At 43.4% G+C, this 10,275-nt stretch overlaps 1 long non-coding RNA gene across 1 annotated transcript; it reads right to left on the bottom strand.

Moving 5' to 3' along the window:
• Positions 1 to 9,005: 9,005 nt before the first annotated feature.
• LOC118545839 (uncharacterized) lies at positions 9,006 to 10,260 on the bottom strand. The gene is made up of 2 exons (XR_004922254.2): positions 10,111 to 10,260; positions 9,006 to 9,946 (listed from the first exon to the last, which is right to left on the bottom strand). It is a non-coding gene; the product is annotated as an uncharacterized LOC118545839 (long non-coding RNA).
• Positions 10,261 to 10,275: the final 15 nt, after the last annotated feature.

A 10,275-nucleotide genomic window follows, 5' to 3' on the forward strand; every position in this document is an offset into this window, starting at 1 on the left:
AGGGAGAAGCATACTCCCTGCTGAGTGTAGAGGCCAGCCCACAACCCTGAGATCATGACCTGAGCCAAAATCAGGAGTCGGATGCTCAACTGACTGAGCCACCCAGGCGCCCCAATTCCATTTCAGATTTCAAATGCTTGCTTCAGCAGCACATATACAAAGTGTCCCCCCCTCATCAAAGAATTGGATTGGTTTTGATGTTCCCCCTAGCTATGGCCAGAGGCCAGGGTCACATAATTCAGACATTGTTAAAGAAAATCACCATTACAAGGAAGGGCGAAACCAGAAGCCACCCCAAGAGCTGTCTGTCATAGAGGTTAAAAAAGTCACAGTTGACGGACATATTGAGTCAGTTCTTTGATACGTATGGTGAACTCTCACCTTGGATGTAGTATATACCCAGTATCTGATTTAATCCTTACAAAGACCCTAGGAGGTAAAAATCTGTATTATTTTCACTTTACAAATTAAACGGATCGATGAAGTAATTTACTCAATTTCACACATAAGTGGCAAAAGCAGGACTCTACTAGGTGTGTGTGATTGAAACCTATGTTCTTAACCACCTCCCCTAACCAGACGCTGTGGTGCCCTACTCATACGGTCTTGGCACTCCACATTCTGGTATGTGCCGTTGGCAGCCTCCTGCCGGTATCCGTGACCCCACCGAGGGTGTCTTCATGGGCCATGCTGGATGCAGGCTGGGAGTGACAAAGGACAACATCCCATAGCTGCCAGTGACATTGATGGATAATAACACCCCAGCTCCCTGGCCCCTGAAGTGTGTTCTACACTTTGTCTCTAGTCTCCGCTGGGGTTGGGCCCTAGATCCTGAAACTTCCCTCTCTACTCGTAGCTTCCTTCCCTGTCTCGCTTCTCTCCCCTGCCTGTACTGCTTGGCATCACGTCCCAAATGACCACTTGCTCTTACATCCTGTATTCAGGGTCTGCTTTAGGGAGAACCGAATCTATGACACTCCCTTTATAAGGTAAAAGTAGGAAAATAGGAAATTCCCTAAACAACTATACTTTTTTTTGTTTGGTTTCTCAGCTGTTATTGAACCTCACAAACCAGCATTAAGTTCCTCAGTATTGTGACAGCTTAACAATTTTCAAATGCATTACCATTTCAAAGATTGTCTTAATTATTTTGTAGCAATGTTAAATGATGTCTTTATTCTGTTTTCAAGAGGAAAAATCTGGAAGCTTCATGTTTGGGCTACGTAATTTTAGTATGCAAAGGTTGGAAATGAAATCACTACATTTGAGCAATCAACCCTGCCAACATCCGAGCTCTGGCTGAGAGTCAGAGAACAGCACTTAACATGCAGTGAGAGGGCTCTTGGAATACCACTACCTTCAGACCACATGCCAAATCAAAGTGATTTAAACATCCAAAATATATGGGACTAAAACATTTACTGGATCAAAGCGTGCCAAACATTGGGCACCCTGGACATGCAGACGTTGTGAGCTACAAATATTGGTTTAAAGGACCATTGTGAAACTTCAGCTTGCTTAAAGATTGACTTGGGGGAGAAAAGGAGGGGCCTGTTGCAGGAGATAATGTATTCGTGAAATAATTTGGAAACTGATTACGTGTGATGAATCTTAATTATAGCTATTTACTGTGGTGAATATTTAGGAAAATCAGGGTCTTAAAAAAAGACACAAGCTTTTGCTTTAATTATTTAGGAAGAAAAATAAGTTACCCTAATCTTATGTTCTGTAATTATTTTTTTCATTCAATTTACATGTTTTATATTTAGGACCACAGCATATGTCTCTTTTCTGTTTCTTCCTCAAATTTTTCCTAAGTCTCCGTCCCCACCCCACTAGGGAGAAAATGTAATTTACCATCATCACTCAAATGAATTCCCTGGTTTCTTCCGAACCTTCACCTCACAGCTGTTGCATGAAATAATAATCACTAAAATACTAGCTAAATGGAAATGTCTATCCAAAATGACAGTTTTCTAATATTCTTACATGAAATAACCTTGCAGGAGAAAAAACAAAGATAACATATTTTCTTTCATCTAAAAATAGCTAATCTGGAAATACACCAAAATGCTAATAGTAGTTAGGGAGACCTGTAGATGCGTTCTTACCGCAGATTTTGTTTTTTTTTTAAGTTTCTGCAAAGTGATTATATTCCTTTGGTGATGAAAATATGTTATAAAAATTTTAAAGTTGCTTTTAAGATATAATTCTTAATTATGAACTGTGAAGTATCTAAAGGAAGGCACAAATCAGAAAAAAAATATCCTTGTGTATCTAAACTGAAAAATTTTTATATTGTCCCTCAACTGTCTTTGGGCAAGTATATCTCAGAAAAGTTGTTAAGAGTCTGCATATCTCTGCATGATCAGAAAAGAGATGTGTAACCTCTGAGTACATGCATAATAACATAAGCATAGCATTGTATCACCTTGCCGGCTCTAAATGACATACCTCTCATCCAGCTATGAAACGGGGGGAAAAGAAATGTGTAAGGAGGTAGATAATAAAATATCTGACCTACAAAACAGCTGAGAAATTAATGAGAAGCCCAAGCTAATTGGTCTATATTTTTAATTTATGACATTCATAATTAAAACAAGATAATGGTATAAAGTACATTACAAATGACAAGACACAAAACCAATATGTTGTTATTAGGGTATTTTAATGGTAGTCATGAAAGCAGAAACTATGTCTATCTTGTCCAATTAATATTTGCTGAATTTATGTATATGTGTACATACATAGTATTATTGAGGACCTACTGTGTACAATGCATTAGGAGAGAGAAAAATGAGATATGATCTCTGTCTCCTAAGAATGTATAATATGGCAAAATTACATGTTAACACACATAAAGTGCCTCCTACCTCAGTTAAGAATTTAGGTTTGCCTTTACAGAAGAATGGACTGTAGGCTTCACTGTGCAGTGGGAAAGGAGGGCCCGTGGAGTCAAACATGGGTTTCAATCTCTTTGAACATGTTCTCCAAAAAAGATGCCTTTTGTTGAGGTAACGTGGCAGAGACATTTGCTGCTCACCAAAATGTCCTCGTGCTCCCCCACATTTCCTGTGATTAGGGCTGATCAAAGAGCTCTACGCAGAAGTGCCATGTGTCACTCGTAAACCAAAACATTTGATAGCTGGTAGAAATCTCCCCCCCCCCAACCCCACCTGAGCAACCTGGAAGACATGTATTCCGAAAGGTATAGCCAAAATGAGGGAGCAGCCTGGAACCTCGAGTAACCGTTTGGTAGGAGTTGACCCAGAGAGTCACTGAGAGCTATGAGAAAACTTGCTGAATGAGAAATAAATCATGATATGTTAAACCGAGATTTATGTGGGTTTGTTACAGCAGCAAAGCCTCGTCTGTTCTGACAAATATATTCCCTTGATGGTTGTTGAGGCTTGTGATGGAAGAATCAGTGTGAAAGTAAGATCTGTTTTTTTAATTTTTATTTTATTTTTTTAAGATTTTTATTTATTTGAGAGAGAGAGAGAGCACAATTGGGGGGGGCGGAGAGAGAGGGAGAAGCAGACTCCCTGCTGAGCAGGGAGCCCGAAGTGGGACTTGATCTCAGGACCCTGAGATCATGACCTGAGCCGAAGGCAGATGCTTAACTGACTGAGCCACCCAGGTGCCCCCAGATCTGTTTTTTTAAAAGTGGCCAAAAAATTGTGTTTTTCTGTGCTGATTGTCTCCGCAATAGAAAAGTCCTGACCAACCTCCAGCTCTATCTAGGCTCCTCCTTCCCAATATTTAAACCTGAATAAACCTTCTGCCTCTACAGCTTGTGGGACTTGAGTAAGGCAATCTTCTTGAGGCTCAGTTTTCTTGTCTAGAAAAATGGAGGACATAGTACTAATATTCATAGGATTGTTTTGAAAATTAAATTACATAGCAAAGCTCCTAGCTCAGGGCCTGGCAGGTTGAGGTGCTTTATAAGAGTTGTCTGCCTCCCCTATGTTTTATCTGAAGCCAGTGGTTCTCAAAACTCACTTTACTTTAGAATCATTTGGGAAGCTTTAAAAAAAAAAAAAAATCAGTGCCTGTATCCCAACCTAAACCAAATAATCAGAATCTTTAGAGGTAGGACTGGTGAAGGGGCGGGGGTCTGTTTTTTAAAAGCACCAGATGAGGGGCGCCTGGGTGGCTCAGTCGTTAAGCGTCTGCCTTCGGCTCAGGTCATGATCCCAGGGTCCTGGGATTGAGCCCCGCATCGGGCTCCCTGCTCAGCAGGAAGCCTGCTTCTCCCTCTCCCACTCCCCCTGCTTGTGTTCCCTCTCTTGCTGTGTCTCTCTCTGTCAAATAAATAAAATCTTTAAAAAATAAATAAATAAAAAATAAAAGCACCAGATGATTCTATTGTCTACCCAGGGTTGAGAACCATTTTCTTAGGCAACATATAAACAAAATGCTATTTGATAACAGAATTTTTTCAAAAGCACCTTCAAAAAGTACACAGTATGACCACTTTTTCACAGAGTTGGAGTTTTAAAGAAGGCTCATTTATAATGACAGACGAAGAGTCAATAAGTAGTTACTGGATGCTCTCAGGGACTGAAGAGCATTCTGATAAGCGGAACTGTAGATAAGCCCAGCGATGTTGCAATGGAAAGAACAGGCTCAGATACCATTTACACTGTTTATAGAAATGACTGTTTTCACACTGTTATGGGCTGAATTACTGTGTCTCCCTCAGAACTCATGTGTTGGAAGTTCTAACCTACTCAGAATGTGACTGTATTTGGAGATGGAGTCTGTGCAGAGGGAATTAGGTAAAATGAGGGCATTAGGGTGGACCCTCATCCTATATGATTGTTGTCCTTATAAGAGAGGAATTTGAACACAGACAAGTACAGAGGGAAGATGATGTGAAGACCCTGGGAGAAGACAGCCATCCACAAGTCGAAAAGGGAAACCTGGAACAGATAGCTCTCTTCCAACCCTCAGAAGGAACTAATCCTGCCTTGACCTCTGGATCTGTAGCCCCTGCAACTGTGAGAAAAATATACTTCTGTTGTGCAAGCCACATCAGTGTCCTTTGTGGTCTGTGGTACTTTGTGATTAAGCGCTAGCAAACTAATACACATCTGCTTACAGCGAAAACTTGTGGTAGGTTTTTGGTGAGTGGGTGGGAGAAATAGCCACCTACCTCCATTTCATTAAGAGCTGTTCAGAGATGAGGTGGATTTTTATAAAGTCCTTGAAGTTGTGTACTTCGACTGTTTGATGGGAAGGTAATTTAAAATATTAGAGAAGGCTGCCTGTGTCCAGGAAATGTGAATCATTGTGTCTGCTGGCTCACGGCCATCTCCTGAAGGAACTGCTTTTGCTCACAGCTGTTGCCCACATAGAGCTGCCCCTTCCCCCCAAGACTGTCCACCCTCCTGCCATAGCAGATTAGACTAAACTGATCTTTTAAGAAGAGATGTGTTGGACCAAGCAGATTCTCTCTTTAGATTTTGGAATTGGGACACTAAGAACCAGGCCATTTAGCTCTAATGAACAAAGCTGAACAGTCATATTGGACTCCAGGGCTAAGGCCACTTGGCTGGGACATGTTCTAGAGGAGTCTTAAATGGAGAGTCAAAGGAGGAGAGGATGGCGTGAACATGCAGGAACAAACAGTAGCTTTGGCTTCTTTTATTGAGCTAGCTTGAATGGGTTTCTGTACCACAACCAGAAGAGTGCTAAGTGGAACAGCATGAAATCAACAGAGAAAATCAGGGCCAAAGTCCTGCCCTACGAGGTCACCAAAAAAATCCGCCTCCTCTCTCTGTCATGCAGATTCATAAGCCTTTCAGGCTAGGAAGACCCTAGAGGGCAGCATCAGCATTATCTTGGCCAATATTTTCCGAAAAATTAAGGAAAGCCAGGCCCTTTGCATGAACTATCCACCCTTGGAGACAGGGCACAACATTTGTAATCTTATCTTCATTTTGAAGATGAGTAGAAATAGAAGTTAAGAAACCTGCCTTGAGTCATATAGTTACTGTGGAAAATCGATTACAAAAAATGGCCACAATTGTTTACCCTTCCTGTAGCCTCATCCTTTGCAGTGTGGCTTTGCAGCTGCTCCCATCAAGAGGCAGCATCTGGGCGAGCCCTGTGACTTGCTTTGACTAGTAGAATGTGGCAGGAATGACAGTGTGTCGGTTCTGAGGCTAGCCGTAAGAAGTCTTAAACACCGCTTCTCAATTTCTTAGAACTCTGTGCATGTAAAGGAGTCCAGGCTACATTCTACTGGAAGATGAGACACAAGTGGCCCAGTCACCCCTATGATCAATAGCCAGCCACCCACTGGAGGTAGGACCGAGGCCATCCTAGATAAGCCAGCACCTAGACAATCCACTGAGCATCAGCCAACTGCCAGCTACACGAAGGAATCTATCCTGGGACTAGGCAGCCTCCGGACGACCCACCTGCTGACCACGATGCATGAGTGAGTCCAGCCAAGATCAACCAAACCTTGGAGTCCTCATCATGTTAACTTCAAGCGATACCAACTACTTCACAGAATGCTCACTTCAGCAGCACATATACCAACTACTTCACAGAGACGCCAGGACGGTAAAACGAGACAGTGTATCTAAAGGGCCCAGTGTTTAGTGTACCACGTGAGTTTCCCTGGAAAATGGACGTCTGCAATGGGTCCAAAAGTTCTTGGAAGACTGAAGTAGAATTTCCCTTTCAGTGTTGATGTCCAACCAACCGACAGTTTTAGGAACGGATATCTCAGAGATAATGACCTTTGATGGCTTGTAACCCTTGGTTCTACAAGAATGCAATCACTTTTTTCTCGATTATAAGCATTTTTCTAGATCACGGTTTCTCAAAGTGAAGCCTACAGGTCACTTACCTGAGCGTCACCAGCTGCCTGGCAGAGTCATGGCCTCATCCCAGACCTACAGAATTCGACTGTCCCACGAGCAGAGTCTGAGAATCTACATTTTAAACAAAGTTCCCAGTAATTTTCACGCACATTAAAGTTTAAGAGCTGCCGCTGTAGACTCCTCTGCTAAGACTTTGAAATACAGTGAAGTGTTTCATCTTCTCACTCTAGTATTGCTTTTTAGTTGGGTATTCCTCTAGGGTTACTTATGTCCTAAGATTTTAGGTCAAAAAAGATAACACTGGCACCATTTTTTTTTTTTTCAGAGATAGTGTTGACATAGCCACTAACTTTTTGGTGAAAATAGAATACATAGCAATGATTGAACCAACCCAGATGACACCATGATTAAAAAAAAAAAAAGCATATCAACATGTTACTCCTTGAATAAATACTGGGAAATCAGTTTTTCCTGTTTTTCTCGTTTTGCATCGGGAGTCCCATAGTCCTATATGTATAGTCTTAGGCTAGATGCAGAAACAGGGGAGGAGCGGAATGCGGAGAGCATTACTAAGAATATTACCTTGTTTTTACTGTTGTTAGTATCAACATTCCTATTTTCACAAAGCCAGCATTCAGAGAAATAGGAAATGACTTGACCCTAACCTGACTTTGAAAGTTTGTTCAGTCTGAACCAGCTTTAGCCAGAACGTTTTTGTTTACCTTCGGAACTAGCCATTGGAGAGCACTGTGGGAGTATTTCACTCAGGCTAAATTCTTGAGTTCACCTACCTGTAATTAAAAGTTTAAAGTGTCTTCGTTTGACGTCTTCTCGGCCAATCTGTTTTCACCCTATCATGTTTTTCAGACGTTGTCACCAAAAGTAGAAAAAGGAAAAATAATAACAGAAGGAACTACTACAAAAAAGTGCTGTTGGAAGCCTATTCCTCTTCAGATGACACCAGAGCTTAGAACTTTGGATTCAAAGCTCTTCATTTCCTACAAATATTTTTTTTTCACCGTTCCAAATATGGAAGAGGCTCTGAATAGCAAAAGTGCTGTGCTTTTTAAAAACCTGCTGGACAACTTTTCATCTCTAGCGGTACTGAACTTTTGCCATACCAGACTGTGTATGACAAACTGCAAAACATATGCAGACAGAATCTAGACTCTTCTAATTGTGCCAATCCATGGCTCAAAACTTACTTCTGGAGCCGCACAGCTGTTGAAATCAGTCATATTTACAATTTTTACAAATGAGTTTATTTTAATAAAAACAAGTTACTCTGTGAGCATGATCTCTAAACAGATTTATGTGGGCTGGCACAATCTGCTATGCTAAACATATATTCATATTGCTTGGGTCTGCAAGCAGGTTTTTGTTGTTTTTTTTTTTTGGTTTTTTTTTTTTTTGAGGGTGGTAACACTCTTGCTTTGTACAAGGATACCAAATAATTGGCAGCAATTCAGCCAAGGACACTGTTCTAAGCACTGTGGTATTGAAGTTGTTTTCCTGGACGGAACTGCCCTGTGGGCATGGCCCTAAATTGGGAGGACTCTGGGCTGCTAGCATCGGGCAGTGAACCAGGCAGACAGCTTATAGTGAGAAGGAGGTGACTCTATAAACTAGTGCTAAAGAAGATGAAGAGGAGGAGAAAAAGAAGGAAAAAGGGAAGAAGGGAGAGAAGAAGGAAGAGGGAGAAAGGCAGAGAGAGAGGGTGAGATTTATATTCATCAGTCCATACCCTTAAAAGGGATCTCTTTTTGTATTCCATCTTGATCTCTTCTCCCTCTCACCTTGATGTTTTTATGCTCATGTTTTTCACTTGGTTACTCGACTGTAGCCTCCTTGAGGACAGAAATATTGCGTCTCAGCTTTGCATCTCCCAAAGCGCCTGGCGAACGCTGGTGCTCAAAAACCTAGCTGTTAAGTGTATGAACAAAAGAATGAATTTCTGTATCTGAAGCATTTCCTCGGAAAGAAGTCCTTAGCCGTTTCTCAGTGGGCACAGTACTGCCCCCTACGGGGCGTCCTGAGATTTTGTAGGGGCAGTTTTTGTTCCTCAGTTCTCATGTTGGGGCCAGAGTATTTACATAGTGAAAAACATATTTTATTATTTTTATTGATATTAGTATTTTAGAATAAATTACTTTCTCTTTTTCCACCTTTATAACATTACACTGGTTTATTGAACTTATTTGTGTGTTTACATTATCTGTGAATTTAATTCCAGGAGAGTAAAGCAGTGTTACATTTTTGTTGTAATACAGGATGCTGAGTATGGTAGGGTTGAGTACCTCTGTTTATAAGATCATTAAGCTTTGCTTGCTTCTGCTTCCTCAAGTTCTAGGATTCTAAGATGAAACATACAAATAAAGAAGCTGGTGTACATTGATTTCAAAAATCAGGCTTTCACTTTAAGCAACTGCACATTTTAGGATTAACGTGGCTCAGGGGAGCATTGCTGTCAAAGAACGGAGGGTCCAGCGTCCAGGCCCATGAATCTGTGTAGAGTAGCTTGGAGGGTAAGACGTTTCTGTTCGCTTTGGTTTGCACGTTTCATAATTTTGAAAGTGATGGGAGGGTGAGGAGGCGTGGTGACGCCGTTCGGTTTTCCCCAAAGCCTGGGGTCCTTGGCTGGCCCCCTCTGCGGGACTAGCTCACATGGAAGCTGTCCGAATTTGAAGACCACGGCTTGAAAAGAAAGCCCTTCAGCAGGGTGGCTCGCGAAGGGGGAAAGGAGGGCTTTCGGGGAGCAAAGGGTGGCTCCGTCTTCAACAGCAGCTCGAAGTGAAGCAGAACTGAACTTTCGGTGTCAGGGGGTGGAGCTGCGGTTGGTGGTGGAGTAGAGACCCGGAGGCGAGAAGAGGCGGGGCGGCGGTTGACAGAAGGTGGGGCTTCGGGCTGGAATCCAGACCGGTCTCGGAGAGGCGCGGCTTCTTTTGACAGTGGGCGGGGATTCCGACGAAGGGGCGGGGCTTGGGTGGACTGCCACCAGGAGATGGGGCTTACGATGACAAGGGGCGTTTCTTGCGAGCCAGTGGTGACAGTAGCAAGGCGGAGCGCCCAGAGGGCAGGGCCACAAGTGACAGAAGGCGGGGATTGACCTGAGTAAAGACAAGGCTTCTGTTGATAGTGGGCGGAGCTACCGGCGGCAAGGGGCGGGGCCGCTTCGAGACCTAGAGAAGGCGGGGCTTCTGCTGACAGGGGGCGGGGCTACCGCGGGCCGGGGCGGGGCTTCTGTTGACAGAGGGGCGGGGCGGCTCCCTACCTCCCCGTGCGCCAATCCAAAGGGTAGAGGCTCGGGTCGAACCCCGAGGGAGCAGCGGGGTCCGGGAGTGGAGAGCCTGGCGCGGAGCGGGGTGGGGGCGCGCGGACGGCGCGCGCGCGGGAGGGCCCCGCCTCGGCCGGCTCCTTCCCTCCCTCCCCGCCCCCG

This window comes from Halichoerus grypus, chromosome 5 (assembly GCF_964656455.1).
Source record: "Halichoerus grypus chromosome 5, mHalGry1.hap1.1, whole genome shotgun sequence".
In the NCBI taxonomy this organism is placed as follows: domain Eukaryota; kingdom Metazoa; phylum Chordata; class Mammalia; order Carnivora; family Phocidae; genus Halichoerus; species Halichoerus grypus.